The sequence below is a fragment of the Vanellus vanellus genome (genome assembly GCF_965231255.1).
Source record: "Vanellus vanellus genome assembly, chromosome: 12".
Classification (NCBI taxonomy): Eukaryota; Metazoa; Chordata; class Aves; order Charadriiformes; family Charadriidae; genus Vanellus; species Vanellus vanellus.
In genome coordinates this window covers 4,636,741-4,661,471 of record NC_138917.1, presented here as the reverse complement: position 1 = coordinate 4,661,471, position 24,731 = coordinate 4,636,741, and positions in this window count along the sequence as shown.

Sequence of the window (24,731 nt, the reverse complement as noted above, 5' to 3'; positions counted from 1 at the left end):
TAGTTCTGTCCTTTCTGGCTCCAGCCAAAGCATTGTTGAGAATGAAAGAATGGTTTATAAATAGTTCACACTGAAGTCAGTCTATCATAGAGGCCGCAGATCAGCCTGGTCTTTATTCAGGCTGTTCAAGATGATGTCTGTATGCTCGTGTACACGCAGGTGTTGCACACACAGCCTGTGAAGATCATGTCCCAGAGCTATTCCCTTCCTAGCTGTCACTTTTCTTTGCAAGAAAAACAAAACCTACTGCAAGCACATTTAACTTCCCTCTCTTCACTCCTTTTTAACTTCCCTCTCATTTCATACAGTGCACATTAATTTGCGCTTTCATAGAAAGGCTTTTCTTAAAAAAAATAATTTTCAACTATCCATCCTTTCCCTGAAAAGCTGACAATGAAAAAAGAACAATATCTTATTAGCAATCGTGTTAACAGATCTCCCACAGAAAGTGTAATATGGAGAGTAGGTATTCGGTAACAGAAGTGAGCAAAACCTTCTGCCAAAACTGAAATGAATCAGTCTGGAGGCATCACAAACGAGTCATTATCCTCTAACCTTTCATGAATGATCACACACAAAAACTATATGGATTTTCAAGACCTTCTGCTTATACTATGAAATTAAATCTATTTGAATCAAAGTATGAGTGTCCTCAGTTGTTGAGAAAATTTCTAAGCAGTCCTAGAGGCAGAGCGGGCACATGACATTTTTATGCAGTCTTCCTACTACTTAACCTATGGCCAGACCCCAGAAGAGCCCCACCTGCCCAGGATTTTGTGATGCCCCAGCCTCTCTGTCCTGTAATTGAACACAGCTACCAAAAAGTGTCTCCTTTGCCAAGTAAGTGACAGGAAAGACTGGTATGGAGCCAGCTGCGACAGACCTGCAGCAGCTTTCCCTGTTCTAGATGACTCCTGAATTGCTGTGGCGTGGTGGCTTTACACAAAGGGACTTGAAGAAGGACCGACTTTCTAATGTATACCTCCACCTGGTTTATTTTTAAATAACCTCTCTGAAATTAACTTTCTGCATTACCCATTAAACTTGTTCATGGTGCTGCCAATAGGAGGGAAGATGAATAAGGCTATTTGTTTCAGAAGAGGAGTCGTAAGCTACAATAAAATTTTATTGCCAAAAGCAAAACCAGAACAGATTGGAACAGAAGCTGTGCCCACAGAAGATTTTTTTTTAATTATCATTAAATACCATTTATTCTGTTTTAATCTTATGCACAGAATACCATTACTTGTGATATATTGGCCAAGAATAAAAACTGACAAGTTACTCAGTAGCTGAAGGTGTAAGATGAAGACTAATGAATTATATGCATTTTGGACATACCTTAAATCAAGATGGGCCTAAATAAGGACTCACACCTACCAACATCATACCATCTGAAATTTTCAGCCGTGTACTTTCTGTCCATTCTGCATCATTCTCACATGTAAGAGCAATGACCGCCTCGTGCAACAATAATTGTAAAAAAAGAGAATTACACTACAGAATCGCAGAATCACAGAATTTTCAGAGTTGGAAGGGACCTCTAGAGATCATCTAGTCCCACTCCCCTGCCGAAGCAGGATTGCCCAGAGCACATCACTCAGGACTGCATCCAGGCGGGGCTTGAAAATCTCCAGAGAAGGGGACTCCACAACCTCCCTGGGCAGCCTGTGCCAGTGCTCTGACACCCGAACCGTGAAGAAGTTTTTCCGTGTATTTGAACGGAACTTCCTGTGTTCTAACTTGTGCCCGTTACCCCTCATCCTGTCACTTGGAACCATTGAAAAGAGCCTGGCTCCATCCTCCTTCAACCCACCCTTTAGATACTTGTACGCCATAATAAGGTCCCCCCTCAGCCTTCTCTTCTCCAGGCTAACGAGTCCCAGCTCTCTCAGCCTTTCCTCATGAGGCAGATGCTCCAAGCCCTTAATCATCTTAGTTGCCCTTCGCTGGACTAGCTCCAGCAGTTCCCTGTCCCTCTTGAACTGGGGAGCCCCAAACTGGACACAGTATTCCAGTTGTGGCCTCACCAGTGCAGAGTAGAGGGCGAGAATGACCTCCCTCGACCTACTGGCCACACTCTTCCCTATGCAGCCCAGGATTCCATTGGCCTTTTTGGCGACAAGGGCACATTGCTGGGCCATGGATAATTTACTACCACGACCCCCAGATCCTTCTCCTCCGAGCTACTTCCCAGCAGGTCCGCCCCTAACCTATACTGGTGCCTAGCATTCTTCCTCCCCAGGTGCAGGACCTTGCACTTGCTTTTGTTGAACCTCATTAGGTTCTTCTCTGCCCAGCTCTCCAGTCTGTCCAGGTCGCGCGAAGGCAGACAGATAGACAGATAGACAGAAAGACAGATACACAGTCCTATCATCCACTCATATAAGTCACTGAAACAGACACTACTTTTTGCCAACGTAAGGGTATGCATTCAAACCGTGGTGCTATGTAATGGAGAGGTACTTAAGGTAGCTTCCTTACAGCATTAGTTTACCCTTTAGAAAAATGCACTACAATCATACAATCAAAGGCTGCTTCTAATATCTGACACATAGGCTTTCATAGCTAACCAGGTACCTTAAGACTGCAGTACTACCTGCGTATTAAACACATCCTGTGTGGAAAATGTATTGGGCTGTCCTTCAGCATGGCAGAATTCGTGTTTTTGTGTCTGTGGTGTTTCTCCATTAAATGTGCGTCTGTCTCTGACAATACTTCCTACCAAAAGTAGGGCATAGACACAAACAGGACAATTCTCCAGAGTTTACATTGCCTCCACTCGTTCCTGTTTTCTGACTGTGTAGGGTAACGCTGAACTCCTGGCAAGCACCAGAAAAACAGCGACAAGCAGTTCTTTGTGCAACAGCTGAAAATAGATCTGTCTTAAAGGAGAGCCTAAGAGTTACTCATTGCTCATGTCTGTTACCGTCTACATAACCAGAAACTATGTTAACAAGGAAAACTAAGTTCCAGAAATCTAGGCCTGAACTTAATCAGCAGCAGACTTTTAAAGCCTCTGTGCCCTGAGGTGTTTATATCATGTGCAATACTATTACAATAGCCAGTTACAACTAAAATGATTTGATTAGTTATTTATTGCTCTTGTGGTCACTATTGTACCACTGTGACCTTGGACAGAGAAGGCACTTATGAAGTTTGGCTTTGATCCTTCATTGTGAAGACTGAAAATTTAATGAAAACTCTACTCATTTTTTTTTCCCCCCAATAACTTTATTACTGGTCCATCTCAGACAATAAGCCTGCTATTTTCCCCGAACCTTGATCCAAGATGAATCCTGCACATTGTTAAGTGTAACTAAAATCACGGCAGGCATTTCTCACCATGAATCCAAAATAATTCTGTTTTACTCTGCTCCTTCATCCTTTGCAGTGGCGGGAGGTCAGGAGCTGCCCTGCCATCAACTGGAAGTGGCAGAGGATGAACTTGGCTTCCAGAAGGAGAGTAAGAAATCAGTGAAGATGGGCCTTTTGTAGAAATCATTGAGTCAGGCATCTCAGCACTTTTGAAAATGCCACCAGGGGCCCAGAAACATCTTTTGGAGGCTAAATACTTTTCCAAATCTTCCTTTAAAGTTTTAGTTTCCTTAAATCTACAACATAAAGGACCGTGTTACCGAAGATTAAAACAAATACCTTTCGTCTTAGTGCTCTCTGAGTGATGCTATTCTTAGAGGAAGCATAAAGAATGGAAAAGAAAAGAAATAAAGCTGTACCATTTATCTCCTTAGTGTATAGCAATAGTAATGCTAAGCTAATACAAATATTGCTTTGCCAGATCCTGTTTTGATATTCCAGGGGTACATATAGTTCTAAAACAATATCTTTAATATTGAATTCCCTAAATAATTATTCACTGTAAAAGATATTCAGTCCATAGAATTTTTCCTTTTATTTTCAGGGATTGAATATGGAAGTCCTTATAAGGTAAGATGCTGCAGAAATCCACAGGGCTTACCTGAGTTAAGAGCTCAGGAACTTGTCCTGCATATGCACATAAATTGCTTTGGGATCTGAAAGACTGCAACGTAACAAAAAAAGAGTCCATAATGCATGCAGGCTTCTGACCGTTTTTGCAAACATCAAGGAATATGACACCTACCCTTAACATGTTTCTGCTCTGATTATGAATCCCCAACTGCACCAAGTCCACCTTTGCATATGCCAGATGAATCATTTTTCCAACCTGAGCTGTCTGGTATTTCTTTGAATGGACGAAGAACTTGTTAAAAGTGAAACACAGAGTAATGGGTACTTATAATTTAAATGAATCACTGCAAGCAAAGTAATTTCTTTAAACTATCTGCCAGGTAAATCTTGAATCACCAGCAGGACATGCTTGAAATTTTAAAAATTTTAACATATATTATTTAAATACTAGTAGCATTAATTGACATTCAGCAGAGTACAATTCATTGTTTAAGGGAAAATACCAAGATGCCTTTGCAAGAAAAACTTCCAAAGTCAAGAGAAGTTATACCTGCAGATGGAGAACAGGTTACGAAGGTCCCATTCTTCTCTGTTAGACAGGCTAACCTAATGTTTACCTCTCTCAAATTGCAAGGAAGAGCATTCACACTTCGTATGATGGAGGAAAATTTTATCTACCTCATTATCTAGAGACCTTCCACTAGGCAAGCTACAAAAGGCTTAGGAAGGTAAGATATGCAGTTGCCCAGAGAATCAAGATTTTATGTACATGTACTGTTTGCAGAAGCTGTAAAAATGCACCTTACATGGCTTCTTCTGAAGCCGACTCAATGCTGCGTGGTTCTGAAAACACCTCACTCTAAATGTAGCCTGACATATTTTGAACTGGTCAAAATCTTTAATTTTCACTATATACCGTTGAGATTCTGATGTAAAAGTTTCCCTTTAAGAACACTGCATACTTCTAGGAACAGGCATATCTGGGTAAGCACACAGGAGGATGAGGCAGGAGGTTGGTAGAAAATGATTTGAGGTGGGGAGATTGTGTCCTACTGTTCTGCGAGATTTTCTGCAATATTATTTTTCAATCCAATTTTCATCAACCCTAGCAGTAAAATTCAGCCATATTTTCCACATAACCGGCGGAAATAGCCAATGCATTATGATGAGCAGCTGTGCAGATCCATCAATCTATGCAAGTTTTACACAGGTCTAAAGTAAGAATTGTTGATGTGCACATAAGTAGATTTTACCTTGCAGGTATATTATCTTTCCCTTTGAAAATGTTGATTAGTGATTTGCAATACCTCAGGTAAACTCCTTAGCTCATATACCATCAACTAAGGAGACTATGGCATGTACTTCCAGCATAACAGCAGGATCAGGCTCTATATGGCTGTCATCGTGCATATCACAAATTTGTCCTGGTGTGATTGTTAACTATGTCTAATATTTGGGAAATCATTCCGCTGCTGTAAAATGCTGATATCTGTCTTAAGCTAAACATCCTTGTTCGAAGTGCTTTTCATATAGACATTACTTTTTTTAAAAGCGTAAGAGGTTAAGAGTTATCATTGGTTTAGTTCATATGCATCATTAAGACTGAAAACAGTAATGAGGAAAAAAGAAAAATGCAATGTGTTCCACACAACACTTTTAGAGTTTTTAAAACTCCGTATTTCCCTTTACGCGACCTAAAGCAAAGCTACGCTGCGCTATGCTATTCTATTTTGCCTCCATCACTGGGAAACCAGAGTGGGTTTTTAATGAGCATTAAGTGATAGGACTAGGTCACATGAGGACTGATGCTAAATTGAAAAAAATTGAGAAATCTGTTCTTTAACTACAGTTTTTCTGTTACATTTGAACTTATTTTTCCCATGTTGATTTTGAGAGCTTTGCCTCACACTAAAAATAATTAGCCTAACACTCAGTAATGCATTTGAAATCGATGAAGTTAAGGAGGTATACAACTGGTGTAACTAGTATCACCTATTAGAACAAACTCTGGAATTATTTGGGTTGCTTTATGTCAAGGGGTAGTATGTCATTGACTTCAATGAGCTTTGAATAAAGCTCTCAAATTCTCTGCCTCACTTGATTTTGGATTTGTATAATGAAGACAAAACAAGATGGTTGCACTGAAATAAATGGAGCTACACTTGTAGAGAATCAAGGCAGAATCAGAAGTGGGATTACTGAAATTACATTTTTGGCAATGCTAGTGCAAGAGAGTTCAAAATCACCTACTATGGTCATTCTGGAAAAGCATTTTGTTTGTTTGTTTTAGTAAACGTTTTTAATGGAACAAAAGTGCTTTACAGGCAATATTCCTATTACCAAAACCAACTGGATTTACAATTTCTTTTTATTACTACTAAAGGAACACTGATTCAAGTTTCCGGTGCAATGTAATGCCATGAAACAACAATAATCTTCTTTTTATAGCTCTGCACGTGTAGAAGAGCTTTGGCTTTATATGGCATTATACTTGGTAAATGTAGCTGACAGTCATGATTTGTCTTTCTGTTGTCTTCATGTTTCTAAACAAAAGTACTTTTGTTCAATATTAGACCAAATCTTCAGGTTAAACAAAACCCCTACCTTTTCAATGTATTTCAGACTAAAAGCTGCTGCTGTTTTATCCAGCTTTCTCAGGCCCAATTACAGGAATGCTGTAAATATAACAGGAGGAGTCACCCCAACACAGAACTCTTTAATAATATTTAGATTTTTGCACAGTTCACTGCTTGGCTTTGTTTACACTCAATGCCCATCTTTCTGTCGACTTTGGTAGCCTTTAAACCAGCCCTTTAAAGACTACACTAACTCAATCACTGTGAAAAAGCCAGATAAGTCAGGTCGGCTATGACCCTTTGCTGGAACAAGCTATTAAATTAAGTTTTATGTGGAAATAATATTCTCACTATAAATAACCTGTTGCAAAACCGATATTATTAGAACAAAAGAAGACAAACTAGCAAATCAGTAAATGCCAAGCTGGAGGCTGGATTGCACGCTCAGTGGGCAGAGCCTTCTATCTTGTCCAAGAAGACAGAAAATGTCTTTAGAATTGAAAGTTGCTGAAGTTGATTGCACCCTGCAAGACAGTGGGTTGCAGGGCTCGTGAAACCCTGACCGGGAAATCAACATACACGTGTGTACAGGTTCTGAACAGCCTCGACTCCCAGAATCTCCTCTGCCAGACTAATACAAGTGTCACCTTAGTAGGAAGGTTTTGGGGCCCATCTGGAGTACAACCACTCTCTCTAATATTTTCATCTGTGAAGCACAGAATATTCTGCAGTTTTGACTGGATGATTAAAGTGGCATGAGGAAGAGGACACAAGCAAATCAGAATGTGCTACTAAGGTCATCTGTCAGGAAGGTGCCATCAGGGAAATTGCCACACTAAAGCTGTTGGTGGGCAGTTCAGAGCTTGCTGTCCCTTTGCAAAGGATCATTAAACTTGATTGTGTCGTTAGAGGTGATTTTACAATGGAGGAATACCACTGATGAGCAGGGAAAGGATTAAATGCAGGGCCGCTGATGAGACTGGGACCTGATGAAGGTGGTGTTTCTACCAGTTCCTGTATTTGACACGTTTGTTCAAACAGAATTACAGGAGTGAATTCTACTCTGTTGTAAGCTCTGTTTGATTGGTACAATTTGTATTTAACATCTGCCTTTGATTTCATGGCTTTATAAAGTTACTCCCATGGCTCCTATTATCTAGCCCAGCCATACCACTAAGTTAAAACCGGCAAGGTGGGAAGGGCATGATTGAGACTAGCAGCAGAAAGCCCTGACAAGTACAAACTACCTTATCTTTAAACAAAGCAAGCAAGTGACAATCTTTTATACATGTTTACATGTATATTTTCCCTTTAAACATGATACAAAGTTTGTCACAGAAAGCAAAAAGTGTATGAGCAATGTGCCATTGCTTTATTTTGAAGTGTGTGCTTGGGGGAAGTCGCTGGGAGACAACAGGAGAATGTCACTGTTGAGAAATGGTTGGCTTTGTTCACAGCTGTGTAATTTCCAAGCTGATACATTGTCTACACAGACAGAACAAATATGTGTTGTCCTGAAAGGTTGAATTTTTTTTTTTGTTTCCCTTTAGAAGGATTTTTTTTCCAGTTGGAAATGAACATATTCCATCAGTGTAGAAACCCCAGAGTGCAAATGTAATTTCCCATAGCTAAAGCAGAGCCCCCATAAAGTCACTTATGTCTATCACTCTTACCGAGGAAATAGTTTCTTCAATGGTAAAATCAACAACTCAAACATTTCCTCAAGTGGCAAAGGGGTATATTTTTGAATATAACTTTTACTTAATATATTCTTCTGTTACAGTTTATCCTTAAAAATCAAAATGAAATTAACATACCTATCTGCTACACTGAAGAGGTTATACAAACAGGCTGTGGACTCAAATAGGTTCTTGAGCATTAGTAAGCTACACATGAATGAGAAACTATTGCTCTTTTCAAGGTGAGCACCATTACTCTTAGGGACCTGTTGTAACACTCCGAATGCTTCAGCTTGTACTAATTATAGGCATGAGATGGTGACTGAAACCAGTGTCTGATGGGAAGAATGTGGAAACATTGTAAAGTTTAGAAAATGACAGGATAGCAAATTACAAGAGAAAGAGCAGAGAAGGCCAGGAGAGAATTTTATGGTGTTCCCCCTCTCTAAGATATTTAAGTACATAGCAGCGATGCCTGGTATCAGTAAAAACACAAGCGTAGCCTCAGAGGTTAAACCTGAGAGACAGTGACTGAAGTGATATATTGGCCAAATGCCACTCCCTGCTACTGCACATCTGTGCTCATCCCTGTTTCCACTAGAGTGGCTGAACCTAGAACAACTCCACTGGCCCTATTTCTAATTAAACTTTATTAAGAGAATGTTATGGATGTTATGGATATACAATGAAAGCAGGAGGTGGTCCACTGTACATCATTTTCCACACAGCTTGTTCACACATTGTATATCATTTTGATGAGCTATAAAATGTTCTTTGTAGTTTTTGTTCTGAGCTCATTTATAATACATAATAAATTCTGCAATCTAAAAAGTTTATGTATTGCTATACCATAATTTTATATATCCACTAGGTTGGTGACCTAATCTTCCAGAACTCTTTAAGCAGGTACAAAAAACATATAGCTAATGAAGTTTTAAACCTTGTCAGATTAAAAGCATGTGGGAAAGATGCAAATTTACACGTGCGTTGATGCCAGTCAGTCTAGGATTTTCTAATTAATAGTAAGATAAATATACCAAAAGATAGAGAAGATTCTAAAAATGTTAAATTCTCTACTTTCCATCTCCCTTCACTGGTCCGAATACTGGTCTTGAGAGAGAAAGAAAGGCTTTTAAGAAATTCTGTTTCTTTGTGCTTAACAACATTCTCTCTTTCTTTTTAGAAACAGGCCTTTGTGAAAAAATAATTGATGTATCTGCCAATATACTTTGTTATTCCAGAAGGATTTCCAGTAAGAATTTATGCTTTGTGTTTCCTTACACAGACTTTTTTTCTCTAAGAAGGGCTTAGTTACTGATGCTGTACTAATAAAGACCATTGTTTAAATACTCTGCTAAGTGTTTCAGTGTGCCTTTTGATCAAGGAAAGAATTTGGCCAGCCATCAGTAGGTTAACCAATTAATATGCACAAAGCAACAAATGTGACAGCAGGTACTTACACTCAGCCGTAATTATACCTATTGTGATATAATATTGTTGGAATTCTGTGCCCCATTTGCAGACGCTGGGGATCTGGCAGGTCAGATTCTCAGTGGAGGAGAAATTAGTGTCACGGAATATGGGGAATACTCTTAAAGCAGCTTGTTATTTTAGTCCTGCATGCAGCAGTCTGGGAAACAGTGTTGTTCCAAATGACAACGGTTGCTCAGGTCATTCAGCAACCTTGCCCTGTACGCCTAGGACTGTATCTAGGGCTTGGCTCTGCTTCTAGTGCTGGTTCTAGTTTGAGAGATGAAGTCGACAAATTCCTGGGCTGCTCACTAGTACTTCCTCCATAAAAACCCCTCAAGCAAAAGCCATGAAATGTTTCTTCACAAGCTACGCATCATTTGTATGCTATCAAAGTAAGCTGTAGAGAACTGCCTCTCGTTCCAGCCTTCAGTGACTTCTGCTAAAAAAAAATACAAATTTCCTTTTCCTTAGTACAGAAAGAATGGCCAGGTGAAAGGACTGAATAATCCTTACTCAGATTGAAGAACCACCTTTCTTAGAGGAAACTCTGAGATAAGTTCTCTCTGTGAAGCCATGTATTTCCATCTCGTCCTTACTATATAAAGACGTACAATCTGTTCCTCACTACCACTCCCTCAGGCTAATGCAGGTGAAGGGAAAGCAGGCTTGGAGTGGCTTGTGAAAATGGTGGGTGACGTAAGATTGAAAGAGGCAGGTCATATGGGACAAAACATAGAAGAATGAATAAAAGAGACAAATCATGACAGGTGATGTACATGAGGGTAACATTTATACTATATTCCTCTTAAAAGGACTTCATAATGCTCTGCGCCTCCTAAAATGTCTCAACAGGCTTTTGGTATGAGCCAATTGTGCCACAGTTTGGGAACTAACTTGATCAAAAATGCCACTTTGTTTGCAACCTTTCAAAGAGAGTTAACTTACTCATATTGGCAATGTAACTAATGAAATAAGAAACGAGAGACAGCATCGGCACTAGCACAATTCTAATTCTGATTGATTGTTCATTCTTCAGGAGGGATTGATTCATTTTATCCCACTGTGATGCTCACCACCATTTTACTTCCCTTAAAATGGAGGTGTAAAGGTCTAAATATCACCCATCAGAAACAAAGCAATTAGCATCTCCTACACAGAACTCGATTGATCTCATGGCTACAATAGTCAAGTCCAAAGCAATTTACTAAGATGATGTATCTCTATTTAAATCTAAAAAAAAGAAATCGTAACTCTGTGTCAATCAGGCGACTTGTAGGGGTGTGCTTATTATGAAATACAAATATTTATGGGGAGCATTCAGCTTTTATATAGCAAAATGCCCAAGGATATTATTGTCTCATGATAATCACATCCCATGCTGGGTTTTATGGCTTACAATTCTCACTTTCTTATTAGAAAGACCACCTTCCATTAAGTTTTTTATATTATCAACTATCATCAACAGTAACTGAACCTTATCTCCTGTATTCAAAGTAATTATTAGGAGAGTTCAATTGTTCGTTTATAAATCAATTATTTAAAAAAATCTCTCATTTTAGTGCTTCTCTAAAAGGCCCTTTTTTTATGATGTGCACGCGTTTTGTTTGCACAGCAAAGTGAACTCCCCAACTCCATCTGTCAAATTTGTGTGCTATGCAAATACACTTAGGCAAGTAAATAGGAATGTGTCTGAATATTATTAGTATAACCAAAACCTAATAGTTAAAACTATACAAACAATTTCTAAAATGTTTTCTTGCTGTGGCATGTGTTGGGGAACAGGTTTTGTTAGGTACTTGTCCTACTTCAACAGTTTATATAGTATGATCAAGTCATGAGGGGAAAGAATCACCACTTTCAACGTCATTCACACTGAAGAAATGCATATGGGCTGTGACCGTGACATCTTGGGATCTGAAAATGACAGGCTACATCCCGAATTCGGCTTTGGTTACGTGATGCAATGGTATTATTTTCCAGGCAGGCAATATTACAATTCACAATCCTATAGGTGGCAGCAGGGAAGACTGTTTCATCCTTTGTTACTCACTTGTGTTTTAGGGCACTTCTTATTAATATTGGTCTGGAAATATTTTTGCTGAACATGACACAGCTGACAGGTTCATAAATAGTTCTGACAGGATATAAGAAAGGAAAAAAATCTTAACAAGGATAATTAAGCATTGCCGCAGGAGTCAAATAAGGTTGTAGAAGTCTCAAATGTGGAAGTTCTCAAGACAGCCCCGGTCTGAATTCAGAGGTTGGAGCAAGAGCCCTCCTGTCATCCCTCCCAACCACACTCTTTCCGCGACTCTGTGAAATGTTGGTGAGGCACCACAAAGAGTCACTCTAGAAAGGGATTCCCAACAATGTGGACCACGGGACTTTGGCTGTTAACTCTGCCTTCAGCGTTTTTCAGAGAGGATACAAACCAAATAAGTAATAACTTATACACCCCTAAAGCAGAAAAAGCTGACAAAGAATAAATAAATTAATAGTAAAACCTCTAGGGTTACAGTTCTGAGAGATGTGCTGTTTGAACTACACTCAGTTTTCTGGGAGCTGAAAGATTAAGAGAATATGATAAAACTGTAGGGTTTTAGTATGTTTATAGTTCTTTCGTATGTAGAAGAACCAGCTCGATGCCTCAGGCAAATTCCAATTGGTATTTTGCACAACCCCTCCAGAAAATAGGTTTCATTGCAAAGGCTTGCTGGTACTGCCTGTCCTTGAGAAAAAGTCATTTTTGAGGCATAAGAGTAAATGCTGCAGTTCAAATACTGTATTCTAGCTGCAGCAATACCAGCCTGTGTTAGACAGGTGGGAGTAACACACAGATGTGGTATTTGTTTTAGGAACTTCCTGTGAGCGGTGACAGTGCCACCGGCCAAAAGAGAAACTCTAGACCAAGGTAATTTTGCAGGCCGCAAAAACAAATTTTGAATCTATATCCCAGTATAAGACTACTTTTTCACGTATCACTTGGTTGTACTACATCACTTGTTGCTTACACAACATGTTACTACTCTTCATATATAACAGTCAAAATGAGATTGAGAATAAGACCTTTTGCTGATGACCTTTATTTCACTGAGGGTCTGAGTCAAGAACCTGAAACAAAACAAACCCCTTTGGTTTTAGATTAGAGTTGTTTAAAAGACAAAAAAAAACCAAGGGGGGGTGTTTTGGGGTGTTTTTGAAGTTCATTTCTTTGTAAGGCTTTTAGTTACTCTAAACCAATTAGGACAGTTCTGACTGATGATAGTGATGTTGATGCCCAGATTTACATGCTGCAGATTAACTCAGTCAGTCCATATCGATACAAGGGTACGATATTAATTGAAGCAGAACTGCATGAAGGAAATTCGCTCTACCTACGTTTAGCAATTACTTGTGGCAAATGTTCTCAACATCCTATTTTTATCATGTGGCAAGTGAACAGGGAACAAGTCAGAAAGCATCAGAGCTGTGACAAGAATGGCATTTTCATTTTTCTAAGGAATCTGCAATTTCAAAACTGTTTTCATGCCCATCAGGAAGCAAATCCTATCACTTCAAAATTCTCCATGAAAGAAGATTCCAACCGTAACAAACCAAAATACCGTCTCAGGCCAGCTACTGACAGATTTTATTTTGACAAAAATCGAAATGCTTCATTTGGTTACAACTGCCCTTTAGTTTAGAATACAAAATAGAAAGACGTTCGAAACGAAGACCTCATTTGAAAGGAAAACCAAAAATATTTTGTTAGAAAATATAAAAGCTGGGCAAGTCAAGAAGTGCTTCACCAGCATATGCTTCTGTTATTGCCAAAATAAAAATTCGACAAAATTAACAATCTTTCAAAGCACTTAGGTATGCTAAAAAGGTACTTCCCAATAAAATTTCAAAAACATTTTCAATAAACACTTAAAAAGTACCTCAGGGGAGATTTTCTGATCAACCAGTTCCTGATATACCACCTCTTAGAAATCAGAGACAAAAGTCCCTTTGAGACAAAGCTTGCAGCTGAGGGTACTGTACTGCCACCGTCGGTTGCACGCTAAATACCTTCTGACATAACCATGGATCAGATTTCGAGAGACGGGACAGACGATTAGAGCCAGCCTTGACGAAAGCTGACAGACTTAGAAGTCTTCCAACCACTTCCCACTGTTCAGGCTTACTCCTGCCGACACGTCCCATCTCTCTGCAGGGTAGTGCCTTGCACTGCTCAGGATCGCATTCAAAGGAACGATCCCATTACCACCTTCTTCTGTGTGGTAGTGCAAAAAGTTTCCTTTCACCTAACTTTATTTGGCCTATCAGGAATAAAAGATGCCTGAAGTCTCTTGAGCAACATCCTGACATGAATATTCTTAGGAAAATCAGTGATTTTGTTACTATATGTGTAATTACCTGAGTTCAGTGACTGCTTGAGTAATTACTTGAATACAGTATTACTCCTTCTTTGAACTGTTGCACTATAACACAAAAATATGCTAGCAGTCTTTTATTTTGTCCTTCTGTCCCTTGAAATATCATCCCTTTGTTCTAAATGCAAGAAAATATATTTGAAAAGGAATATATTACCATTTAGCAGGTCAGATTTTACTACAGTCTCCAATGTACACTGGGAAATGCTCCAACGAGCTCCATGAGTTTACACAAGTAATCTGCTCATACCTTTGCATCCCTAATTAGTGCACAGGGCCAAAATGTTGAGACTCTTAAAAGTTAATAACAGTCATTTATTTGTACAAGGATATAGTACTACTAGATCCATATTTCCCAGACTTCTGCAAGCAGATTTAAGTCAAGGGAAGTATTACAGGCAATGAAAGTATACTCCTACATAGGAAAACCATGGCTGAATTTTGCAGACATTTCTAAAGTGTACCCTCAAGGAATATAGCAAAAAAAAAAAAAAACGGATACTCATCAAGCTACTTCTTATTCTTTACATTTAACAGCCACACTGGAACTGTTTTTGTCTTATTTTAAGAAGAGCAATTTCTCATTGACCTTACATTTGTGAAAATTAGGTAGAATTAGGTATAGTATGTCAAACAGGAACACCTGTTTAGTAACATAAACATATTTAAATATCAACCTTTCCCTCTGATTGGTTTTTGTAGAAGCAACTACTGATTAGAAGCAGAAATTGTAAACCATGACCTTCCATGACAGGAGCTAACATGTAGTGCCATTAAATTCTGTTATTGAATCATCTCATTAAGTAAAAAGGGCAGTTTTCAAAGCCTTTTTTTTTTTTTTTCTTTTTGCAAATCAACATGATTTGCACTGTTGTAAAGAAATCTTGAAAGCAAAATTTCTGGTCGGTATCCATGCTTGCACAAAGCACTCTAGTCAACACATATTACAAAAAGAAATGAAACAAAACACACCAAAGGCATCTGTCATGATGAAAATAATCTTTTTTCTTTTAGAGATATTTTGAATAAGCAGTGGGTATTTTTGGCCACAGCTCTCTTCACTGAGTTGGGAAAGATATTGTTCAGAATACAGGTAAGATTGTTAGTCTAAATGGCATCTGATAACAGAAAGTCTATTTTTTTGTTGAACATTTATTAAAGCAAACATATGCACCAGTATCACAACTGTTCAAATCCTTAGATTTTCTAATAAATCCTTTGTTGGTGTTAAAGTTCAAACTTGGAACAAGTGCAGATGCAAAGAAATTATATATTTTGGGATTTTTTTAAGCCATAATCTTGTCACAACAGATTATCAAATGACCAAAGCAATAAAAGAATAAATTGGGATTTAAACTTTTATGAAAAAGCAGTTATATTGTAGGATCAGACTATTTAATAGACTGCAGGCATTAAACAGACCTTGTATTAGGCTTTGAAATTAATGGGTCACTGTATAACATTCCAGTCTTCATAGATTGATAAGATTAATGCTTGCTTATATAGCAAATTCAATGGCTCATTTAATTTCATATGAATGTTTAAAGTTAAATTGCTTTTGGATTAAGTCTAAACTCATTATTCATTTTAATGTCTGAAAGAACTTTCATTTTTCTTTCATTTTATTTAATCAAGTGCATCATCATTAAGTAAAGGCTATGAACTTAGATAGCTGAGAAATAAGGAAGTTTATTAATTTAGTTTTAAAAAGATCTATTTGTTAAACTTTCATTCAATGACCATTTTAGGTTCAATAAGAAGTTAGGAAAAATAGTGATTGCAACTTATTCAGTTTTCCTGTGATAATATTAGAGGGAGTGGGTGCTTTGGGGCAATATGTTTGCAGCATATTAACCCCTCTGAGAACTTGGAAGGTAAATTTTGCTGTTAAACACACTCTTGTATTCACATATTTTTTGCATGTTGAGACTGATCCTCCTTCACTGTGGCTTAGCAAGGTTTTTGCTAAAACTTGGCTCACAATGCACATAAATTAACTGATTGCAGTGAATATACATTAGTTTACACCAGGTAAAACTCTGACTCTGCGTTGCCCACTGATGTACTGGAGTACACTGGGCTGAGAAAGGATTTTTCCTTAATACTGTATTAAACTTCAGAAATCTGAGTGCGAAGCAAAAACTACAGTACACTTTCAAATGGCAGAAGACACATTAACTTACTTATCAACAGAAGCCATACATCCGTTTCCGCTGCCATTCCATGCAGAGTGCACTCTATTACCATACGCATTCACTTTCATCACAGAATTAGACACTGTGCACTAATTACAAGCTCCAGAATAAATATCTCTTTAAAAACATTCACACATCCTCTTATTATGTAAACCTTAATGCATTTGATGAAGAGCATGGCTGAGGGACCACAAAACCCCTCTCTGGGATTTACCTGGGACTATCAGAGTTTAAGAGTGTTAGCTAATGAATTATTCAAAATGAATTAATAGCTTGGGAGAGTCCTTCACCTGTCTGACACAACTTCATTTTCCTTAGATAAGGTGTCTCTGCAAAGTCAGACATTGGCAAACAATTTTGTTTTCCCTTTTTAGTGTGTGCGCGCGACAATTTGCACTGCAGACAATGAAAAATATGTTTCCTTGCAGAATAATAATAATTTCACCTAACTGCAACATAACTTAAAGATGGCCCTCTGAATTCTTTGCAGCGGATGTGCAATTACCACCATTACAGATGATAACCTGGCCGTGTCAAAAAGCCAGGACAGAAACAAAACCCAGCACAAAACCCAGGTTCCTGTGTCCAACTAAGAGCTCTGTTCTTTAGATAACATTGCTCATTTTCTCAGAAAGGAAGTACAGTTTTCCATAAAGATATGAGATAACATTTTAAGCTACTTTCTCCCGTTCATTGTATATAAAAAGCATTTTTTAATGAGAAGAGATACTATACTTGTATCATATTTTTCAGTTCTTTTCCATGAATAATATCTTATTCAGGAGCTGAAGAACAATTTGCCTGTCATAGTACTGCTGTCTTTTATTTATTTATGGATTTATTTAATTAACAAGAGGAACCTACTTTTCTTCATAATTGACTTTGCATGGTGTGTCTAATGCCAGTATCTCATAGTTCGCAAATGGTGTAAATCTGTGTGCAAAGACACATATACACCCATGAAAACTGTAGCATCGTGTCTTAGTTTGTGATTTACTGTAAATTGTTAAGCGCTTCTAAGTAAAAACACTTTACTATAATGCTTTGTAAGATGTTTGAATTAGTGTTAATCATGCAGTAACAGAACAAATTTAAATCAGGCCTATGTCCTCTTGCTGGATGTTCCTTTATATAAGAAAGCAGAAAATTCCCAGAGCTTCTAATAACCTGTCACTAAAACCGGACATTTCAAACTATATAATGACTTTGACTCCATGCTGAGTCAGGGACAAATAAAATTAAGATTCCTTCCTCCTTCACCTCAAATGTCAACCATGTGGAACATAGGTATGCAAGATCAGTGAGTTTTATGGTGTGATACTCCTCCTGCATACCCTGAGACGCCACAGGAGTTATTGCTGTGCTTTCTCTTCCATCTTACATGATGGGCAGGCAAACTGACCTGCCATCAGTAGAGTGTAATTTGTTGCTGCCTTTGGTTTACAGCAAATTACTACCACCCTGAAGCAAAAGAGAAGCAAGGAGGGAATATGTCTCTGAGGCACATTTCCTTTTAGGCTATTCCAGGAGGGATGGCAGCTTATGCTTTTGATCAACAACTATCTTTGAAAATAAATCTGCTCAAGAGTCCCAGGAGGTCTGATGCAGCCCCTCAATCACTTACAACTCTCAGGGGATCCAGCTGCAGCGCATCCAATCCTCTCACTCCCCTTTCTCCTCCAGGGACGACCAGCCACAGCTGGGGTTAAAGCAGACAATAAGATGGGAAAAGAATATGGACTATATGCTGGAAGTAACAATAATGAAAATAGTAATGTAACATGGCATCAGTAGTGACACGGAGGTTGAAAGAGCAGCAATGTTGTAGAGATCAAAGCAGTGGGGAACTGTTCTTTGTACTATTAATATCTCCCATATTTTTAAAGTGGAGAAGAAACGTAAAAGCAAACTGTATACTATGTTCCCTCAGGCCACCACCATTAGAGGCACTTGATAAGCCTTGCAGACGCCTACAGAAGGACAGCAGACCACTGGAGTATAGAATATAACATGTACTATCTAAAAAGCTAACATGACAGATACAAGGCAAGGCAAGTATTCAATTTGGGCTATCACGAAGAGAAAGAAAAACAAGAAAAGAATCTTTTGTGACAGTTCACCAAGGAAATGGCTCTGCTGTATCTCGAAGCATAGCCCCGAGCCAAGAGAGCGTCTGCGCTGTGTGCCTGTATGGAGGTATGTGAGACGGTCCTTACCAGGAGCAGTCCTGAGAAACAGATGTTCCTGAGATTTCTGTTGTGTTTTTACTTTCTTTCCTCCTTATTCTTGATGAATAACTCTTAAGGCATTTGTCTCTTATTTCTAGCCAGACCAAAGGGAAACTGCATTATTCCTCCTACTTTACTGCCCTCCACTGTGTTAGATCAGAGACCCTGAGGGGAACATGATGATGTATGTACGCACAAGGCCAAGCTTTGCCTATCCTCTGCTTGTAATTAAGCAAGTAGCATGTTTACTTTCATAGGGCTGGACCGTAGATCTGGCTAACCCATGCAGAAAAGAGAGTTCTCTTGCCTGTGTAGGGAATCAACTGAATTTTTAACAAGTAAGTAATTTGTAAAAATGGATCAAGGGGGATCATGGATGTCTAGAAATGGTATAGGGCAAAGAACTAGGTCACTTGGTTTGTTTTACTCAGACAGTCCTTATTTCCTTTACTGTCTTTCCATACTTTCTGTATTTCCCTCTCTGTCTCATCTAGCTACACTGCAAGCTCTTTGGAGCTGGAACTGTCTCTTCTGTAACTCAGCAGGGGTTCTAGAAGAAGGGGGGGTTGATCTTGCTTGTATCCATGGGTAACATGATAGCAAAAATAATAACTTCAGAAGCAGGATTACTGAGCAAAATATTTGCCAAAGACGACAGTGGATATTGTAACAGCAAAGCACTGTCTGCTTCACAGAGATTGAATATGAATGTATCCTTAGATTATAAGCAAATCAATTGCTTTAAAGTATTTCCAACAAAATAATTTTCTGTTAGAAAATATCAGTGAAATGGAGCTTTACTTATTTTTATTTCTTATTAAACATTGCTCATTAAAATTTCTTCAACTGCTTTATCAAAATTGAGTATTTATTTCGACATTGAAGTATAATTTAAAATATTCTGTATTTTTATTCACATTATTTCATGATCTGCCAGTAGTAGAAAATGTAACACTATATCCTACATAAGGATACTGAAAACAGCTCCTTGTCTATTATACTGATAAAGAAGTCAGCAAAGTCTCTGATGATGCTTTTGTTCTTAGCAAATTCTCCCATACACTGTCATTGCTTTAACCAGACTATGACATCAAAATAATAAAAAATAAAAAGACAATTTTAAGCCTAAACTTCTGAGTTTGAAACGTGCATTACTTTTTGAAGCTGCTATTTAGAATTTTCCTTTTGTAGGAAAGTTATTTGTTCCATTTCTGGACAAAATTGAACTTCAAGTTGTCCACATTTCCCAAATAGAAATTCTATATTCTATTCAGCTCTATTTAAAAATTCAGCATGTTATGCAGTGCTCTCATTGCTCAGAATAGTGCTATTTAGAATTGTGCTATTTGTAGAATATTTGACAATTATTAACAAAATATCATTTCAGCCTAGCTTATAACTTCAGTTCAAATTCTACTTGATAGTGTTTATGTGCTAGCTGAAGTGTTTTTCATGTGTTACAATGACATCTTCAGATGTCTTGCACTATCTTACAGTTTTTAAATGAGGCAGCTCAAACGGGACTCTTTTTAGTGGCAATTTCATGAAAATCATCTAAAGAAAAAGGTTATTTAGAAGCAAATGGAAGACGGGAGAGCAAGAAAAGTAAATGAGGCAATACATTTCCAGCTAGGTTAAATGTCAGATTAGAATTCAAAGAAGCAATAATGGTAGGCAACTGTTGTCAGATTCAAGCGACTGAGAAATGATGGGTCTGATTCTATAGATGCTACAGAAACTGCCATATTTGGTCATTTCAAAAGCTGAATGGGGCAGATTCCCAGTTGGTGTAAAACTTTAAAAGCCCTACAAGATGTCAAATGGAAGGTGACAATTTGTATCAGATGAAGATCTGACTCATGTTATGCTACTTATGTTATTGGATATATATGTATTAAATATGCAATATATAACATATGTATATACAAACATATATCTAATAGGTATATATCTAATAGGTTATATTACTTATATGACCTTCCCTTAGTGTTAAAAGATGGTCCTATCCTTACGCTATCAAAATTCCTTACTTTTTTTTCAACTAAGTAGTACAGTTTTGAAATATCCCCTGAGCAAATAAAATCCAGACTGTACATTTGTCTCAAACTATGCATGTATCCATGCTTGTCTTAAGCAGGCAAAGAGACACACCCTGCTGTACAAAATACTTGCTCTAGATATTAGACGTTGTCTACTTGCCTTTTTCTTTTGGCAGGCAGAGATATTCTGGTATTGCAGGATCATCCCCCAAGTAGCGGCATGTAAAAACATCATATAACAAATTGCCAGAATGGTGGTGGAACAGCACAGGCTTTACGTTTGCCTTCCTTCCTGTAGTGCTTTGACTTTTAGGAACAAATATGCACTTTTCCCTCTTGGTCTCTAGCAAAATACATGAAGAGTTTTTTTTTTCTTTACCTTCCCCACTCCTTTGTGAATTATGAGTAGTAAGCACGTGTTTAAATACATCTTTGCAGACAGTGAGATACAGCTCCACTCCGGGCAAGACAAATTGAAGCTCATTTATGAAAGTACATCTAAAAATGCCAAGGGAGTAGACTTATCAAAGAGATGACATCAAGTTGTCACTCATTCTTCGTACATACACCTGTGATAGAGAAAAGTGTTTTCTTTAATATAACTTGATATTTGAAGAGAATATGACAAAATTAAGTCCCATCCCTTCATCATTTACATTATGCCTTAGGGGTACAAAGTTGATCTAAGACATTTTGATTTATGCCTATTAGTGAAGCTGTACCCACAGATGATCAAAAGGCTCATTCTGATTCCTATAAAATAGTCAATATCACAGTTAGGGAAACGTATTAGGTATAATTAAATTACAACTATAAATGACATAAGCCTGAGATATTTCATGATAAATATCACTTGATATACCAGCCTTTTTAAAGAGTTCATCCCATCCACCCTCTTTCTAAAGACAGGTCCTAAACTACAGGGCATGAAAAATGATGGAATGTAAAAGAAGGAAGCTACCCCGCTTAAAGACTTACAGCTAACCTATCAACCTCTTGTGCTTTCCCATTTGACACTGTACAAGCTACATCATGAAAGGACAAGCATAATGAAAGTATCCTTTGTCTTTATTTCAATCATATGTATCCTTTGCAAACCAAGATGTAATAGAGACGTGTAGAAAGGCAAAACAGAATGATACACTGCCACTGGAATTTAGGAGAGCTCAATGTACAATTTACAAAAGTCAGTGTGGGCTTTTGTATGCAAGAAAAAAGCTTTGGATGGGACTGAGGCAAGAGAAGAAAGACCGCATGTTGTAAGAAATTTATTTCTCATATTCGATGTGCAGAAGACATAGAACATGTGCATAGAACATACATCTAACCATATGCAATGAACTCAGTGGCAAACATTAAGGGTCAAGAGTCAGGTGTATGCACAACTGTGCGCATTAGGCAGGAATAGAGAAAAACCAGTTATAATATCCTAAGTGTGCCCGTTTGGAATTATTAGGTTACCTTTACAACTGCAATAAAACGTAAACAGGCTGCAGATACTCTAAGCAAAAAGAGATGGGATTAATACATTGTTTCAATTTGTTCAGGGGGCAAAGATGCAGAAATTATTTCCACATGGAGAAAATCCTAGTTAACGAGTGACACGAGGGCAGGGAGGAAACATGAGAACTGCAATTATGTTTGACCTATGCTCAGTCTAGTCTGTTGTACTCTCTGGACAATGCAAGCACCACATCCTTGGGATGGTATAAGAAGCTTCCAGAAAAAACAAAAACCTAAAATTGTGCTAAATCCTATTACTGAAGGAGATCATGCTACCCTCACGCTCGGTGGGAGTTCACTGTAAATACACATAAAACTATTGTACGATCCTTCCTCCTTAGGACCTTTCCACTTCTCAAAGCCTATGAAAGGCTTATTGAAGGACAGGCTTGTAGTGCATTGAGCCAGCTGCCTGTCATGCTGGTAAGTCTCATTCCCAATACCATTTTCTTCCAGCAGTCAGTATTATTCTGTTAGCTCCCATTTCATTCTTTAAGGCTGCAGCTTTCCCAGGCATAAGATAATCTTAGTTCTTGCATAAGCCGGAGAAGAGAAGTGATGGAGAGCAACTGGGCACATGACCTCTGAAGGGATGGCCATGCATAGTGACTGGACTTGCCAGATCAGTGACAGAAGTACACCAAAGTGAAGGGGGAAGAAATAGAAGTTATACACAGATATGGAGTGCGAAAAAGTGACCTGAGAGAGGCAGCGCACACCCAGCTTGGGGTGTCTTGGTAAAAAAGAATGGTTTGCAGTGTGGCCAGGCATTTGGTAACCATCTGAAACAAGCGACTCCACTCGGGTCCCAATTCAGCAAGGGATTTTGGTGAACATCTAATTGTAATTGTTTTGACTTCAGTGAAAATGCTCATCCGTTCAATGTTAGACATCTGCTTAATTTCCTGAATGGATTGAGTCCTACAGAGCTAAACATACAGATATGACAAATATTAGTTCAGGTGGGGGATTATGCCATTTTGAGACAGATGTTCATAAGGCGCTGAATGCATCAAAGTCAGTGGCGCTAAAAAAGGGTCGAATTTGGCCCTGTTTCTACATTTATACATCCTGCTGCATTATGTCTTTTCCTTTCTTTCATTTTTGCATTGCACTGTCTCACTTCACTACAAACTGTATGAGACAGAGCCTCCTCGGGGAGCAGCTAGAGATTTGAAATTCACATCACTTTCACCCTTAAGCCTGTCAGATGATCAGATAGCCGAGAAAGTGCTAATAGCTTATGCTCTGGTGAAATATGTTTTTCTGTACATGATTACCTTTGTATTTTGTTCCCCTTATCCCTGATTGTCAGCATTTTAATTAAAAGTAGAGGTGTGAGAACATGGGAAAACCTGTCTGCCGAACAAGGCTGACTTTGATTTAAGTTAGTGTACTAAGTTTGTAAATTTGGAACCCAATTTTCTGCTGTTATCATCTGTTTGGAGTGGTACCATGGAGCTTGATGCTGACCGATTCAGCTTGCTTTCTGAAGCACCTGTAGCTCCCCAAATAGGGCAGAGGGAGTGTAGATAGCAAGTAACCCTTGATGAAACTTCTCAAAGGTGGTTTAAGCTGTTATTGCTTCTCTGACTAAAATTTTACATTCCTACTCCAACACTGGGAGACCATGGGATGTCCATTCAGCTATGCCTGTTACTCAGCTCCTCCACGGACAGTTTACTGGTGCTTAAGGCCTCCACTTCAGCTTTATGGCTGGATTTAAGAGATTATTATCCACAACTTTTATCTTCCAGGGACTACTGGCCTTGTAGACAACACAATAGGTAACTCGCCTAATTTCTCAGCTGCTGTAGTTCACAGACTTCTGTATTTTAGTGTAAATTAATCCAGCGGTTGGTAAGGAACACATTTACATTCATTCAGCCACCTCTGGCATGGGGCTGTAGCTTCCAGAGGAAAATCAAAGGACAGATGCAGGTGGCAACCTCTCTAATGAGAGCAACTTGAATCTCTGCGGCTTGTAAGACCCCTCACCAAAGAAAATGGCATGGTAATGCATTGATATACTCTCCCCTCCACTGCGGGGAAAAAAGCTGCTACAGGAGGGTGGGAAACACAACAAAGGGCAGTAACCTTTTAATCTGCCGCCACAATATTTGCTAGTTTATTTGCCAGCTTCTGTGGTACTTTACATAAGGCTTCCTTACATAAAAATCCCCAGTAACCCAATTTATTGACAACAGCCCTGGCTTTGACAGGGTTGGCCTGTTCGAAGCACAATCAGGATCCCAAATTAGATCTCTTCCATATTCCCTGGGAGGCCCAACTGGTAGGAGCCACAGTTCTTTAATGGATTCAGCTTTGTGTAACTCACTCACTCCTGGAGATGAAAATTTTGCTCCTGAGTTACATGAAGTTTTTTTAAAAGTAGCCAATCTCTAGTGAAGTCTGTAAGTTGTGAAAGAAAGAGAAATCCTTATGTTTCTCCTTGTTATATAGTACTTGGGATTGTTAGGGTTTTTATGATCAAAAAATACCTTTTTGATGCCAAAGCAAAAAATCAGCACTCCATCACAAGGAAAAAATGTACTATTTTATCATAAATCAGTGAGAAGATTACAGTACGTAGCTTTTTTTCTTCAGGTAGGAACATGCTGTTGAAGCAGCCATGACAGACCAGTATCTGATTGCTGAGGTGACACAATGAT